This window comes from Pleurodeles waltl, chromosome 9 (genome assembly GCF_031143425.1).
Source record: "Pleurodeles waltl isolate 20211129_DDA chromosome 9, aPleWal1.hap1.20221129, whole genome shotgun sequence".
NCBI classification, from domain to species: Eukaryota; Metazoa; Chordata; class Amphibia; order Caudata; family Salamandridae; genus Pleurodeles; species Pleurodeles waltl.
In genome coordinates this window covers 740,347,065-740,362,975 of record NC_090448.1, presented here as the reverse complement: position 1 = coordinate 740,362,975, position 15,911 = coordinate 740,347,065, and the positions used below count along the sequence as shown (strand labels likewise).

At 45.8% G+C, this 15,911-nt stretch overlaps 1 long non-coding RNA gene across 1 annotated transcript in view; it reads right to left on the bottom strand.

The window, feature by feature from the left end:
- LOC138258709 (uncharacterized) overlaps positions 1-15,911 on the bottom strand; it is an 81,940-nt gene that overhangs the window by 31,507 nt on the left and 34,522 nt on the right. The window contains exon 2 of the long non-coding RNA XR_011198516.1: positions 8,613-8,713. This is a non-coding gene — a long non-coding RNA (uncharacterized lncRNA). The remainder of the gene's footprint in view (positions 1-8,612; positions 8,714-15,911) is intronic.

Sequence of the window (15,911 nt, the reverse complement as noted above, 5' to 3'; positions counted from 1 at the left end):
CAGACAACAGTGGCCATGGCATTAGGGATGTCCCAGCCTATGTTTTCCAACGTGTTGTCCAGAGTGTTGTCTGCCCTGCTGAAACACGTAAGGAGATACATCATTTTCCCTGAGGTGGCGGATTTGCCTACAGTGAAAGGTGACTTCTATGCCCTTGCACATATCCCCAACGTCATAGGTGCCATTGATGGGACCCATGTAGCTCTGGTCCCCCCACAGTAATGAACAGGTGTACAGGAACAGGAAGAGTTATCATTCGATGAATGTCCAGATGGTCTGTTTGGCAGACCAGTACATCTCGCAGGTAAATGCAATGCTCCCTGGCTCAGTGCATGACGCCTACATCCTGCGGAATAGCAGCATCCCTGATATGATGGGTGAACTCCAGAGGCCCCGTGTATGGCTATTGGGGGACTCTGGTTACCCCAACCTGTCCTGGCTACTGACCCCAGTGAGGAATCCCAGGACCAGGGCAGAGGAACGGTACAATGAGGCCCATGGGCGGACTAGGAGGGTGATCGAGCGTACCTTCGGCCTCCTGAAGGCCAGGTTCAGGTGCCTCCATATGACAGGTGGGTCCCTATTCTACTCACCGAAGAAGGTGTGCGACATCATCATCGCCTGCTCCATGCTCCATAACTTGGCATTGCGACGCCAGGTGCCTTTTCTGCAGGAGGATGATCCAGATGACGGTGTTGTTGCAGCGGGTGAGCCTGTGGAGCCTGTGGACAGTGATGAGGAGGAAGCTGATGAAGATGAAAACGACAACAGGGAGTCAGTCATACAGCAATATTTTCAATGAGACACAGGTGAGTACAATTTCATGTTTCACATTATATTACATTTCACACGTCTACCTCTATCCTCTACCTACATCTCACTCCCTATTTGGTAACTGAGTTGTCCCCTTCCATTTCAGTTTCAGTAATGTGGTAACCTACGTGTCAACAGCTTGCACCCTTGAAAGGCTTGTGATGTGTGACATTGGTATGCTGACCTTCCAATGGGTAACCTTTTTTAACACTGTAATTGACAATACAAAGTTCACAATCATTGACTTACTCCAATATTATTGAGGTTTCAAGGGTGTTTATTGAAGTGCATAAAAATATAGGGGGGTTGTGAAATGGGGAGAGGTCATGGTGGAAGAGTGTCCATGGCAGAGTCCTGTCTATTAGTCTCACAGGTACATTGCACATCTGGCCATTGGAAGTGGAGCTGGGGCAGTTCCAATCGGGACAGGATAACAAAGTGGGACAGTGGGGGGACAATCAGGGTGGTCTTATTTCCTGGCGGGGGTCTTGCCATCTTGCTCTGTCCTGTTCCTGGATCTCAGGGCCCGCTTTTGTGGTGGTTGTCCGTCTGCATGGGGTGGGGTGCTGGTGTGGTGGTCCTGTGGCGGGGCGTCCTGTCCACTAGCGCCGGCGGAGGTGGTGGGCATTTCATCGTCCTGGCTAGTGTCAGGGGCCCCTTGGAGTGCCACGGTGTCCCTCAAGGTCTTTTGAATGTCCGTCAGCACCCCTACGATGGTGCCCAGGGCGGAGGCGATGGTCCTGAGCTCCTCCCTGAACCCCAAATACTGCTTCTTCTGCAGACGCAGGGTCTCCTGCAACTTGTCCAGGATCGTTGCCATCGTCTCCTGGGAGTGGTGGTATGCTCCCATGATGGAGGATAGGGCCTCGTGGAGAGTGGGTTCCCTTGGCCTGTCCTCCCTCTGTCGCACAGCAGCCCTCCCAGTTCCCCGGTGTTCCTGTGCCTCCGTCCCCTGGACCGTGTGCCCACTACCACTGCCCCCAGGTCCCTGTTGTTGTTGGGGTGGTGGGTTAGCCTGGGTGCCCTGTAGTGGTGGACACACCGCTGATTGACCTGTCCTGGGTAGGGAGGTATGGGCCCGCTGGGTGGGTGCTGTGCTGGGGTTACCAGAGGGTGGAAGCTCGGTGTTGGGCTGTGGCTGGGCAAGGGGAATCGACTGTACTGAGGCCCACGATGGTCCGGGCTGGTCATCAAGATCCAGTAGGGCAGAGCTGCTGTCGTCACTGTGGGCCTCTTCTGGGGGTGGAGTGGTGTTGTCTGGACCCTCTGGTGTGGTGACTTTCCTTCGGGTTCCTGCGGGGGTATAAGTACATGATTATTGCATGTGTGTGTTTCATGGTGTGCAATGGTTGGGTGTGCGTGAACCCCAGTGCAGGCATTCCTGTGTGGGGGCTTGTGTGGTGATGGTTGGGGGGTGTTGTGGGTCTGTGCAGTGGGCATGCTTTAGTGATGGGTGTCCATGCTTAGTTGTGTCATGCAGGTCTTGGGGTTGGGATGGGTGGTTGGTGTTATGGGTAGATTAGTGTGGAATTAGGGTGATAGGGGAAGGTGTGAGGGTGGGGGTGTGTGATAGCATGCAGGTAGGGTGGGGGATATGATAGTGAAGATTTGACTTACCAGTGTCCGTTCCTCCAACGACTCCTGCGAGGCCCTCAGGATGCAAGATGGACAAGACTTGCTCCTCCCATGTTGTTAGTTGTGGGGGAGGAGGTGGGGATCCGCCGCCAGTCCGCTGTACCGCGATGTGATGCCTGGATACCGTGGAACGCACCTTCCCCCGTAGGTCGTTCCACCTCTTCCTGATGTCCTCCCTATTTCTTGAATGCTGTCCCACAGCGTTGACCCTGACGACTATTCTTTGCCATAGCTCCATCTTCCTGGCTATGGATGTGTACTGTACCTGAGAGACAAATAGCTGTGGCTCTACCCTGATGATTTCCTCCACCATGACCCTGAGCTCCTCCTCGGAGAAGCGGGGGTGTCTTTGGCGTGACAGGGGGTGGTGTGTGTGATGTGTGGGGTGGTGTATGTATTGATGAGTGTGATGAGTGTAGTGGTATGTGGTGTTTTGTGCGTGGATGTTGTGTGGGTGATGGTGTAGTGTGCCTCTGTGTGATGGTGTTATCTATTCTGTGCTGTCTCTCTCTGGCCTTCATCTCTAATTTGTGGTCGTAGGGGTTTGTGGGTGATGTGGGTGTGTGTTTTATATTGTGTTGGGTGTGTGGGAGTGGTGTGTGTATGTGTATCAGGTGTGTGTATTTGGAATTGTCCAATGTGGCGGTGTTTTGGAGATGTGTGTGTATTTTGAGCGCGGCAGTGTGTATCGCCAATGGAATACCGCGGTTGAAAGACCGCCGCGTGGATTCGTGGGTCGTAATAGCATGGGCGTGTTTCTGTTGGCGTGGAGGTGGAGGATTTGTTTCCGCATATTTATCGCTGACCTTTGGTGTGGCGGACTTGTGTGGGTGTCTGAATTTCGGCGGATTCCGTGATGTGTGTCATAATAGCTGTGGCGGTCTCCCGCGGCGGCGGCGGCGGTGTATTGGCGGTCTTCTGCACGGCGGTAAGCGGCTTTTACCGCCAATGTTGTAATGACCCCTTTAGTAGTGTATTCGGTACCATTCCCATTGAAAGTTACATGTTCATTATCCGGTGATTATTTTGGGGAGTTCAGTGAAGGTACACTGCTTCCATACTATACCCTTTCTTGGCTACTCGAAATGAGATTCAATTTTATTTAGTTAGGAAATGTCCCATTATTGTAGTTACAGTTTGTGGATTATTGGCAGTTGCTTAGGTGTGCACGGGTATCTGAATTGTGCATGTGCCCTCAGTGCCTCATTGTTTATGTTTTATTTCTGTCAACATCTCTCTGGTTTCTACTATGTGAAGTAGATTCCTATGAAGGTACTGTGCATATGTGACTAAAGCATGCCATCTCTGTTCTGGCAGTCAAAAAGACCTAAGCATACATTCTGCATCGTGTGTGGTAATAACTTTTGAAATTTGGTTATGTGCTCTATATAGGTTAATGGTAAAAAAGAAAGACATACAAATCATATTGGGCAAGAGAACTGCAATGGCATATTTTGCAATCAGCCCTGCCTCATCAGCATCTCCCATTTCCATCCATGAGTAGAATACTTCAACAGTATACACAGGGCCTGCTCTGATCACCAGTGTGATTTTGACCACAATTATTGGGAATCCCTTTTCTGGGAAATGGGCAGTAGGGACGGAGTGCACATTTTCTGGTATGGTATTGTCTCCTATTCTACCTTTTCAATTTCATTCACCATTGCTCACAATCCGTACTAGAGACTTGGGCAGATCCTTTGTAACTGTTAAGAGTTTAGAAGCCCGCAGTCACATAAGCAAAATGTCTTTCCATTTGGTGAGGTGGATTTTACAATACTTCTGGACGTCTCTAGTTGAGTACATGTGTGCTACTTATTATTTGGGGATCTCGAGCTCCATGTTGAGTAATATGTTTTGTTCAGCCCAATGTTAATGGGTCACATCCGGTAGATTCCTTTAACCCCAAAGGTAAATGTACCATTTTTAGAGAAAAGAAGAACCGACCAGTGTTTCGCACTCCTCTTCTAGAAAGTTATAATCTGTCAGACAGGGAGTGTTAAAAGTCTGATAAACCCTTCATATTGGTATCTAGCAATCATATGATTATTTATTACACAGTATTTAGCTACAAATCAATTGTATCAAAATTATCATAATTATAATAAGTACCACAACACATAATATGTAAATCAGGGGAAAAATTTGAGAAGCCCTAATCGTATTTATTCACATATCCAGAACCAATCAGTCTATTTCCCGCTCAAAATACCTAAAATGTTGTCATCCATCTACGTTATAAAGGCTGCATTTGTTTACTAAGGTTATATTATGCCAAGTCATGTATAGTTTACCCATGTATCTTCTGTTGTCGTTGGGGCAGCAGATAGAAATCAGTCATGCAGCATCTCCTCCCAACAAACGGAACTTATGTACCTATATCACCACTGATAACTTGTGGCGTGACTAGAGCTTCACCCATGCACACACCTACTTTTCTAGACAATGCACAAACAGTGCCTCTTAGCAGAAGCATACAGAAAGTAAGGGCCTGATTCAGAGTTAGGTGGATTGGGTTACTCCATCACAAACGTGACAGATATCCCACCTGTCATCTTTCCTTGCAGCTGCTATTACAATGCATGCACCAGAGAAATGGAAAGTTTTCCTTCTCTTCCATGTTGGTTTCAACAGTATCATAAAAGGAAAAGTTACATGTCTGTAGTCCTAGTTCTGCATCATAGGTATCTTCATTGGAGTCATAAACACTGAATATTTTCCTGCAGCCTGTGCAGACCCCGGAACTCCTTCTTTAATATAAACTTCAACTTTATGAAAACTAAACTGAAGAATGTTCATCACTGAAAATAAGTTTCCCTAAAGTCTCAGTGTAGTCTGTCACCAATGTATTTTCCTTCTGAATGCTGTAGAAGAATTGTTGAAAAACACTAACATAGCCTTTGCATGCTCAACCCTTTGTCATTGAAAAAAGGCTGCTGTGTACAAAGAGTATGAGGAGAGAATGCAGCCTGAAGCTGGTAGAAGCTAAAAAAGAAGCTTGTTCCTTTAAGAACCTCAGAATCACCTTATCCCACAATGCACTGTAGTGGCTGTTTGCCTGTGAGTGTTAGTTCTTTTTTATTTGAAGTACACAATACATTTGTTCTGACAGCCAGGGACGACAGAGGGTGGTTTATGACTTCAATAACGATGCCTATGATGCAGAACTAGGACTACAGGTATGTAAATTCCTTCTGCATTCTAGGATCGTCATTGATAGTCATAAAAAATATTGTACTCAACAAGCTGACTTCTGATGCTCAAAAAGTCTGTGTGGTGTGCCTTATACATTCACACCACACAAAAGGACGTGACATTTGTCAAAAATCTCAAAGAGGACAATTAAGGACAAAGAGGGCATCAGACTGTGTAGTTTGATGAAAGAGATGAAGGCCAAAGAAGAGAGAAAGAAAAGAAAGGATTGGAAAGATTATCCTCTCACCATTCTGTTAAGAAGTGTTGAAAATCAGGTATGGATTCCCACAGAGGGAGATCTAAAGGCAGAAAATCTAATTCTCAACATTGGCATCAATGCCTTTCTCATCAACGTCGTTCACTGATGTCAAGAACATCAAAGTCAAGAGGTTTGGCCCTGTCTTGTTCTCCATCCAAGGAAGGGTCAACCTCGACATGCATTCATTACTGCCCAGCATCCAAGTCAGCGGTGAGATTTTCAACACTACCGTTGATGCTGAAGATTACAACGGCGCTACCTTCACCGCCGTCACACTCTTGTTCTGCATTGAAAAGTCACTGATTAACATCAAGATCCCATTATTCAGCATCAAAGTCACATCACGTGACATCGATATTAAAGATAAAGACTTATTTGACATCAAAAAGACATCTTTCTCTATTGAAGATGCTGATTCCAGCAAAGAAGTCTAGTACTATGTCAATCACAACTCTCTTGACATCGAGGGTACCTCAAGTCAGCCTATCCTCTTCTGTAGAATGGTCCAGATCTCCTTCTACGCATTCCTCTGTCTCTCAGCAGTTAGAATATTAGTTGGCTAAAATGGATACTACCCTTCCTCCTATAAGGCCCATAATACCAACAGACGATCATTTGCAGATTCCTTTATACCCTTTGAATCTGCCTCCAGTGGAAAGGTTTTCAAAAGTCATGTCCATATCGCCTATCAGATAATGGAACTCTCCATCTCCGATAAGAGCTCAGCCACCAAGGATGCCTTCTGACAGAGGATCCGTGACCCCCTCACGCTCCAAATCAAGGTCAAGATCACCTTATGCCACCTCAAAGCACTTGTCCTATACTCCAACTTCTCCTTCTGAATCACTGGCTAGGATTTCACCTAGGATTTCACCAGGGGAGAATATTCACTTTTCAGGATGCGTTAATAAGAGGTGCTACAAAGCTAAATATTACTGTAGATACGCCTCAACCAACAGTATCAGTTATCTTGGAAACTCTACAGCCAAGCGCAATGTCAAGACCTCTTCTTGATCTTCTTCCCAATGTCCTGAATATAATGAAGGAAAAGTTCCTTATTCAAGCCGCAGTGAAGTCTGCTATGCCAAGGCTCCTAACAAAGTACACGCCTCCGCAACAGGATCCAGATTTTCTTAGGACAGATGTGAAATAGGATTCAATAATTGAAACGGCGGTGAGGCGAAGATATGCTTATTAAAGAAAGTGCTGAGGCTTCCGCACAGGCTGCAGGAAATTATTCAACGTTTATGACTATCAATGAAGATCCAACGATGAAGAACATAGAGTTGCTAAAGAGAAAGATTGGTGATTGACAACACATTTGTTAGCATCACCATTCATGCAGTTAGTCTGCTTTTCTAGGCATTGTGCCTATGTTTTTTTACACATTCTCTGATATCAAATACAGCCATGTTTAGATATGGTCAGGCATGTTCTGTATGTAACATGCATTATCATCATACAACACCCCATTATTGTGCAACAATCCTCACCAATGACAATCAGTGTCCTGCTTTGTATGCAGACTAAAAACTTTGAGAACTTCAGTATCTCTCTAACACCAATGTAATGTAGTATACGTATTATCGTATTGAATAAGACTCATAAGTGGACAAAAGTTGTTCAGTGAACATTTAGAGGGCTATTCAAACCATCATTTCTCCATGGTGCTATTCTTAAGTGAATCAGTGGATCACTGAGATCCATTCCTGTTGCACCTCCGTGGAAAAGCAATTCTCAGGTCAGAAACACTCAGATCAACATCAATTGAATTAGTCAGTTGTATTTTTAGCTGATATGTTTGTATTTGTGTATTGTCTTTGACTCATCTTCATTAATTTCTTGATTCAAATTCTGAACATGTTCTTCAGTCTACTGAGCTCATTTATTTTGTGAACAACAAAATCACAACATATGTGGCTGCACACACAACACCATCTTAGTTGAGTAAGTGACAGGTCTTACCACAGTCATTCTAGTTAGTTGGAGATGGAATCTATGTAAATCTATGTAGAGTGGTCAAATGCTAATGGCCTCGGTATAACTGGGAAGAGAGATGAGGATTGTATTTTTGTAGAAATTAATGTATGCTCAGTTGTATGCCAGCCGCTATTATGTTGTCAGAGATTAGCTTTATTTGGTGGGTATAGCAAACAATGAGATTTTAGACCTGATTTAGAACAGGGTATTAATAGAAATGCCTCCTTATCTTTATGAAGAAAGTGGAAAATCCTTCACTGAAATTACCATCCGTACAAGGAAAGTATGACAGATCTGTGGGATGATACTTGGTGAAGAATCCTCCAAAAGATCATCTACAACTTTCTCCACAAATCAAAGGATTTTCCATTACCACCCAATTCTAAATCAGACCAACAGTCGTAAAAGTTTACATGTACAAGTCTATGGCTTGAATGGTTTGATAGCAGTTCATGCTGTCTGCTCCTACAGAGGAATTTGCAGAGTCGTCCTTGGTGGAATAAACGTTTTCTTAAAGCCTTCTTCATGCTGCTACATCACGCTTTTTCAGAGCTTTTGCTAAGCACAGTGCTTGACTTCTGCTTTACTCTGAAAACTTTAATCTCTTCCCTCCTTAGGAGCAGATTATGTTGCACATTTTACCATTTACAACTAAAATGCATATTGTGCTATAATTGTTCGAGAGTTAGACGTGGATTTACCAGTGCTTAATCAAGATAAAATATCTTACCTACAGATTCAAGGAACTTGCCTTCATAATCATGGGTGTTCAAGTAGAGAGTGATGCCACTTGACCTTTACCATGGGCAGTCGAAATAATACACAGATGGGCTGTGTGGGGAGAGAAAACTTGTGTTACCATCTCAAGGCAATCTGAACTTTTTTCACATTTCACTTGTGCGTGAGACAATAGCCTTTAAATTGAAACTGTATTTATGTGTATTTGGCAAAAAGGGATTAATATCTCCAGGAGCTATAAAGGTGATCTTTAGGTCCGCATAGAGGATTTCAGAGAGCGTGACCTGACAAGATGGTTGACCTGATGCACTTGGCTATAGCTCTGAGCTACTCCACCTACTCCTACATGTATCCTGGCAACAGTAACCTATCCACATGTATGCAATCATTAAATACCTGTAACTGAGTTAATGCTAGGGGCGGAAGCACCCTACACACAGCATCAATGGGAATGCCAGCATCTGGACCTCGCAAGTTGAGGGTGGATGATTGCAGCCAAGGCCGCTATGAATTGGGATTCCCAATATCTAGGCCCGACGCAGTATGGTCTGGGGACATGGGTCGAAAACAGAGCAGCATTCGGTTGAGGCGGTCAAAGACCTAGGGTTAGAATGAGAGCTTTGGCTCAGCAACATTGGATAAGGCCTGAGCGACGTGGCTGCTGGGACTCCCCACCTTCCCAATGGTTAGGAGGTGGATGCTTTTGAAGCCCTGTGACCTGGTTATGCTTCCTGTCCTATAGGTGGTAGCGTCAGTCCCCCGATGGGGTAGAGAGACAGTGACAGGCCAGATGGAGTCGGGCTGTGGCTGGCTGACGAGCACTGGAGCCTTCAGTGGGGTAAAGTGATCACCCATGGTCCTGCTGAGCCATCTGGGAACTGCCACAACACTTCACTAGTAGGTGCATGGGTGGGCCCCGGCGATGTGGGAGATGGTCTTGACTGATTGGGGAATCAATGGTCTCTGATCTATATGACCGTGTAACAAGATTGTTTGCCCAAGACATTATGGTTGCTAATGGAACCAATGGACTAAATTGGTTATGACTACAGTACCTACAAAGTACCTGTTTATCCTGTTGTGAGGGTGAACGAGTGTGTCCTTGTAGTGCTTTCCTCTTATTTAGTTTCTAAGCACTAACATAACACAACAGAAATGCACTTCTGAGGTCAAAGAAGACTTTTATTGTTGTTAATTCTTCCCCAACCACAATATTTTATGTATGACGAATTAGTAGCTTTCAAGTCCGCGTTAATCAAACAAAATATATCAGTTTGCAATATACACAGCAGGTTATATTTATAAGATATTGAATGCAAAGCAAAACAAATACTTCACCGTGTGGGAACTATTTACAGCTACATCTTTCTAAGGTCTGCAAGCTGATGACCCCTGTCAGCCGCGAGAAAGAGTTTCATCTACCCACACGGGATGCTGGCAGCTGGCGCCAAGCTCCAGCACGAGGTCCGGCAGATTTGAATCTGACTCTCTGCAGCCTGTTACATTCGTTACAAAGGTGTGCCCCCTCCTCTCAGACCTGGGAAACTGAGCAAGCCTTTTGGAGACTGGCCAGGTCTCCAAGACTACTCCTGTTCCCAAGCTCAAGCGAAGAGAAAACAACACCCATGTACTCTCTCTTATCATGTCTAGTCTACTGTGAGAAAAACATCTTGGTTATCTGGTGCAAAAACACAGCTTGGAAAAATACAGCTTGGATTCTCAACTGCAATGTCTAACTCCACGTTAAAGGCAATGGGCAGCTAACCTAAATATCAAATGCAATGTCATGTTAAAGGCAATAGGCAGCTAACCTAAATATCAAATGCAATGTCTAGTGTCATGTCAAAGCCAATAAGCATCTAAGCTGAATACAAAATGCAATGTCTTATATCATGTCAAAGCCCATAGGCAGCTGAGCTGAATACAAAATGCAATGTATAATATCATGTCAAAGCCAATAGGCAGCTGAGCTGAATACAAAATGCAATGTATAATATCATGTCAAAGCCAATAGGCAGCGGAGCCGAATACAAAATGTAATATATGATATCATGTCAAAGCCAATAGGCAGTTAAGCTGAATACAAAATGTAATATATGAAGCCCATAGGCAGAATATCTAATAGCATGTCAAAGTCAATAGGCAGCTAAATTGAATACATCATGTCAAAGCCAATAGGAATGCAATGTCAAAGCCAATAGGCGGCTAGACTGGATACAGCATGTCAAAGCCAATAGGCAGAATACAGAATGTAATGGCTAATGCAATGTCAAAGCCCATAGGCGGCTAAACTGAATAAAACATACCATGTGCTACTGGTGAACATTGAGCAACTAATATGCGCAGTGGTGAAACACAAAGTCATTGGTCAAAACAAAATTTAACAAATGGCAGTACAGTCCTGTATGCCGGTATGCTCCTGATCAACAACAGTTCTGAATGAGGGCTGATGCTGTACATGGGCTGCTGCAACGAGTCACAATAAAAGGTACAACCTCCACTAAGAGAACATGCAGCAATATGAAGGCTTAAAACTAGGTCCTACCATCTGAAAGTGATAACAGGCAAGGGGACTCAGAAATTGGCAATTTGGTGCACTTAGATGTGCGACAGTGGAGCCATCTTCTACAAGTGGTGATGGAGAGCTTAATAAAAACAACAAAACTGGCAATAACACTGGAGCAAAACTCACTCAGAGCACAAGATAGTGCATTTTTCCACTCCCTGAGGGGATGAAGATCATTCTCTAACCCAGAAGTGGGCAAGGCAACCAGAAACTACAGGAGAGCCTTCCCCATGGTTATTATGACTGCCAAACACAACTCTAGAACAGTACTAGAGGGGAAGATTGACACTGTCACCATTGAGGTCAATCTGCTTTGTGAAGACTTACAGAACGTTGCTGTGCGAGTTACTGAGCATGTCGCCATGTTGCAATATGAAGTAAGTACCCTAAAAGCTATGGTGACTTTCCTGATGGGACATACAGTCACAATGGAGGAAAAATTGAGCACGTAGGGGGATGCTTGAGGTGTACCAACTTGAAATTTCTCTGATTCCTGGAAAAAACTGAGGGCCCTGCTGCTGAAGTGTTCTTCAAGGAATGAATAACAGTTGCCCAGAGGCCAAAGTTCTATGCAATAGAGAGGGACCACAGGTTGCTGGTGGTGCCCCCGGGCATCCTGCCACAGGTATAGATTGCTAGACTTTTCAGGTGTAGTGACCAAGATGCTATTTTGCGACATGTACAAGTGGCTGGTGCACCGCAGTATGAAAATAGAACTACACTCATCTTCACTGACTATATTTAAACAGTGCAAAATGTGCATAAAAACCTTTATGATGGTCAATAAATATTTGAGAGAAATGAAACTAAAACTAAAATACAGTCTAATGTTCCCAGGGAAGTATGATTGCAAGGCCCATTTCTTCACTTCCTAAGATGAAGCAATGGAATGGCAGTGGTGTAAGGAAACTTGAGGGGGCCCACCTGCAAGGTACATGCATGGGCCCCTTCCAGCCTTACTCTTGGGCTCTCAGGCCAGGAGACTGTGTTGAGGGGCTCCCTGGAGTTCCCCCTCCCCCCCGGCAACTCAGGTGCTGCGGTGGCCTTTATTACGCCACTGTGAAATGGATGGAGATTATGGCCGGCATCTGGCTGTGGCTGGCTGGAAAAAGGGGCATCACAAAGGATCAGGGAGGCAGCACAGCGCAACATGATCATCAAGCGCATCACTGATTGTTGGAAGTCATACTGCAATTTTACTGTTGGGGTGAATCACAGTGCAAGGTCAGAAGTGGCGGCGTTGCAAAATCATGGTGAGAGCTATGTAGATAGATCCAGCTCCATCATGCGGGCCAATGAAGAACTTAATGAAGACAGGACAGGAGGAGTCCTGCACCATGATCATGGCACAAGTGGGTTGATAGAAGGTTAGAAGTCAAAGAATCTGACCCATGTATGACCTATGTTGGCTGGGAACAGTAGAAAATATATAAGTGGGTTATGAAACAGGTATTAAGGGATAAGATGAACAGACTGCCTGAATCTTAACTGTGGGCCCTAATGACAACAGAATGAGGGCCCTGCTACTGCATTAATGGATGACAGATAGATCTAAATATCTTATTTATAGTATACTTGTGACGCTGTAAATGTATGTGCCAGATCACATGAAGGTAACGATCTGCAGTGGGTCTAACTGAAAACTCTAGTGTTAGGGTGGCTAAGAAAACTACATATATGCATCGTAGATGCCCACCCAATGATGTGGGGAAGTGCCCTGGGTTAGAATTAGGGCCTCCTCAATGAAATCCTACATTATGGTAGCCTGACAGCTAGTCAGGAAAAGGGGCAGCACTGTTACTAAAAATTGGCACGCCACCACAGGGTGAGGGGGTGGAGGTTGTGGACAGATTGATGAAGTTAAAAGTATGCTAAATGTACACCTGTAGATTTTGAGTAGCCCATACATGCACATTGATAAGCCTCAGACAGCTAATGCTGAGTCAGTCCCAGCTGAGCCTATCAGTAGCCGAGATGAGATGCTTGGTTAAAATATGGGAGGAAGGTGGAAAATGGTCAGGAGACTGACTGGCTTCACCAAGTGGCACAGATTATATGATGCCTGCGCCACAAAAGGGATATGCACAGGAATTGCTACGTTACAGGAGTCATATGTTAGTGGGGAAGGAACAGCTAAATCACTCAAGGGTCGGTTATATGCCAGAGGTGTGATGACCTGATTAGCACCTAGCTTCTTTGAAAATGAACAATGAAAGAACAAATCCAGTGGACAGATATTTGCTAGCGCTTGGAGCGTTAGTGGCTTGTACACAGATGATGGCGAGTGTTTTAAAAATGTGCTGAAAGTAACGTCCTCATACTTGCAAATGGAAGTTATATGGGCAGTTGATCTGACCTGCGTGCTTGATTTTGGACCGAACAGGCACGACCCATGCAATTGTACTAAGTCTGCCATGACAAGAAGTGTCAGAGATGTAATGGCGGGGATGGGTCTAATGAAAGTGTGCTGAGCCCAGTACCCTGGAGACTAGGCCTACTCTCGATTCACGCCCGCAAAGGGGGCACAGTAGATTGGACTACTTCTTACCACAAGCTAACCATAGTTATATTATTGCAGGGATCGCATAACTGGCAAGCTACCGGACGGATCACTTACCACTACTGGTCACGTAGAAAAGTAGAGAGGATAAACCCAGAATGCCAACATGGGGACAGGGTGCGGAGTCCCTGGCTTTCTTCAAGTGGCTCACTGAAACAAGTACACAGTATTTCACAAACAACTGGGGCAGCAGCAGTGCTAGATACACCAAAAGGAAGTGGGTAGTGCTCAAGATGGAATGATTAGCTAAAACATACAGGGGGTCATTCTGACCCCGGCGGGCGGCGGGAGCCGCCCGCCTGGAGGGAGCCGCCATATGGCCGCTCCGCGGTCGAAAGACCGCGGAGGCCATTCTGGCTTTCCCGCTGGGCTGGCGGGCGACCGCCAGAAGGCCGCCCGCCAGCCCAGCGGGAAACCCCTCCCCACGAGGAAGCCGGCTCCGAATGGAGCCGGCAGAGTGGAGGATGTGCGACGGGTGCAGTGGCACCCGTCGCGAATTCCAGTGTCTGCAAAGCAGACACTGGAATTCAAAGTGGGGCCCTCTTATGGGGGCCCCTGCAGTGCCCATGCCATTGGCATGGGCACTGCAGGGGCCCCCAGGGGCCCCACGACACCCCTCACCGCCATCCTGTTCCTGGCGGTCGGAACCGCCAGGAACAGGATGGCGGTGAGGGGGTCGGAATCCCCCATGGCGGCGCAGCAAGCTGCGCCACCATGGGGGATTCCCAGGGCAGCGGAAAACCGGCAGGAGACCGCCGGTTTTCCTGGTCTGACCGCGGCCAAACCGCCGCGGTCAGAATGCCCTGCGGGGCACCGCCAGCCTGTTGGCGGTGCTCCCGCATCCCCGGCCACGGCGGTCCTTGACCGCCGGGGTCGGAATGACCCCCACAGTGTCAAAATGCATCTGGGTGGAAAAACTCGCTAAAGCCACAAGAAAGACGCCTAGAGGTCATATAAAAGGAGCTACCAGTGAATCTGGAAAGTACAGCTGAATGGATATATTTTAAAATAAATATTACTGACACATGGGACAGACTAGACCAATGCACAACCACACCACACAGATACTGCACAGGTAAGGTGGTACAACGGCAGATTACTAGTGTGCCTAGTGAAGAGAAAAACACCTCCTGCCCCCGTAATGATAGTGAGGGACAAACACAGGAGGGATATACAAACAGAGACAGTCATAAATGATGCCTGTTTTACACACTTACAAAAATTATATAGACAATTCCATGGGGCTGACCCTCAGCAAATAAAGACCTACTTAAGGGCACTCCCGCTAATAAAAATTACCCCAGAAGAGAGAAAAATTTTTGAAACACCACTCAACAACCAGGGTATATATGCTGCAAAACATAACATGCAGAAAGCTAAGGCTATGGGTGGCGAAGGCTTCTCTGATGAATTGTATCAAGTCAAAACTGCTGGAAATCTATGCATAGATTTTAACTACAGGAGTACTGCCAGTATTAATGCAGAAAGCGGTGATTGACCTTATTCGAAAGCCAGGCAGGTATCTCACAGATATGTCAGCATATCGTCCATATCCCATGCCCCACAAAATGGAGAGGGAAGATTATGTTCTGGCCCAGTTAGATTTTGAACAGGGATTTGATACTGCTAACTGGTCCTATATGTGGGAGGGACTGCTGGCAGTGGGCCTGGGTGGGATTACATGAAGTGGGTCAGATTACTGTACACAGGCCTTGGCTAGGGTCCGAATTGGAAGTATGGTTTCAGAAAGATCTGGAATGGAAAGGAGTTCAAGGCAAGGCTGCCCTTTGTCCCTGTTGCTATTTGTGTGGACTATTGAACATTGCCATGTAGGCTGGGGAAATTTTTAAAAATTGGAGGGGCATGAAGGAGCTACCAACCACGTAGTTTCACTATACGCAGATTATACATTGGTATTCCTTAGACACCCAGGCTACTCTGCCTGATCCTTTTATCCACATTAACAGAATATGGAGAGGTTTCAGGTTTGTGTATTAACAGAAGCAAATCAAAACTGTTCTCATGTTCCCACGGGGTTGGATCAAGGAACTAGTAAGGGACACATTGCTGGATATAGGCACATCCTGGGTAACCACAGAATTCAGATACCTGGGAATTTGAATATCACCTGAAGAGGTAGGGAGACATAAACTAAATATGGGCAG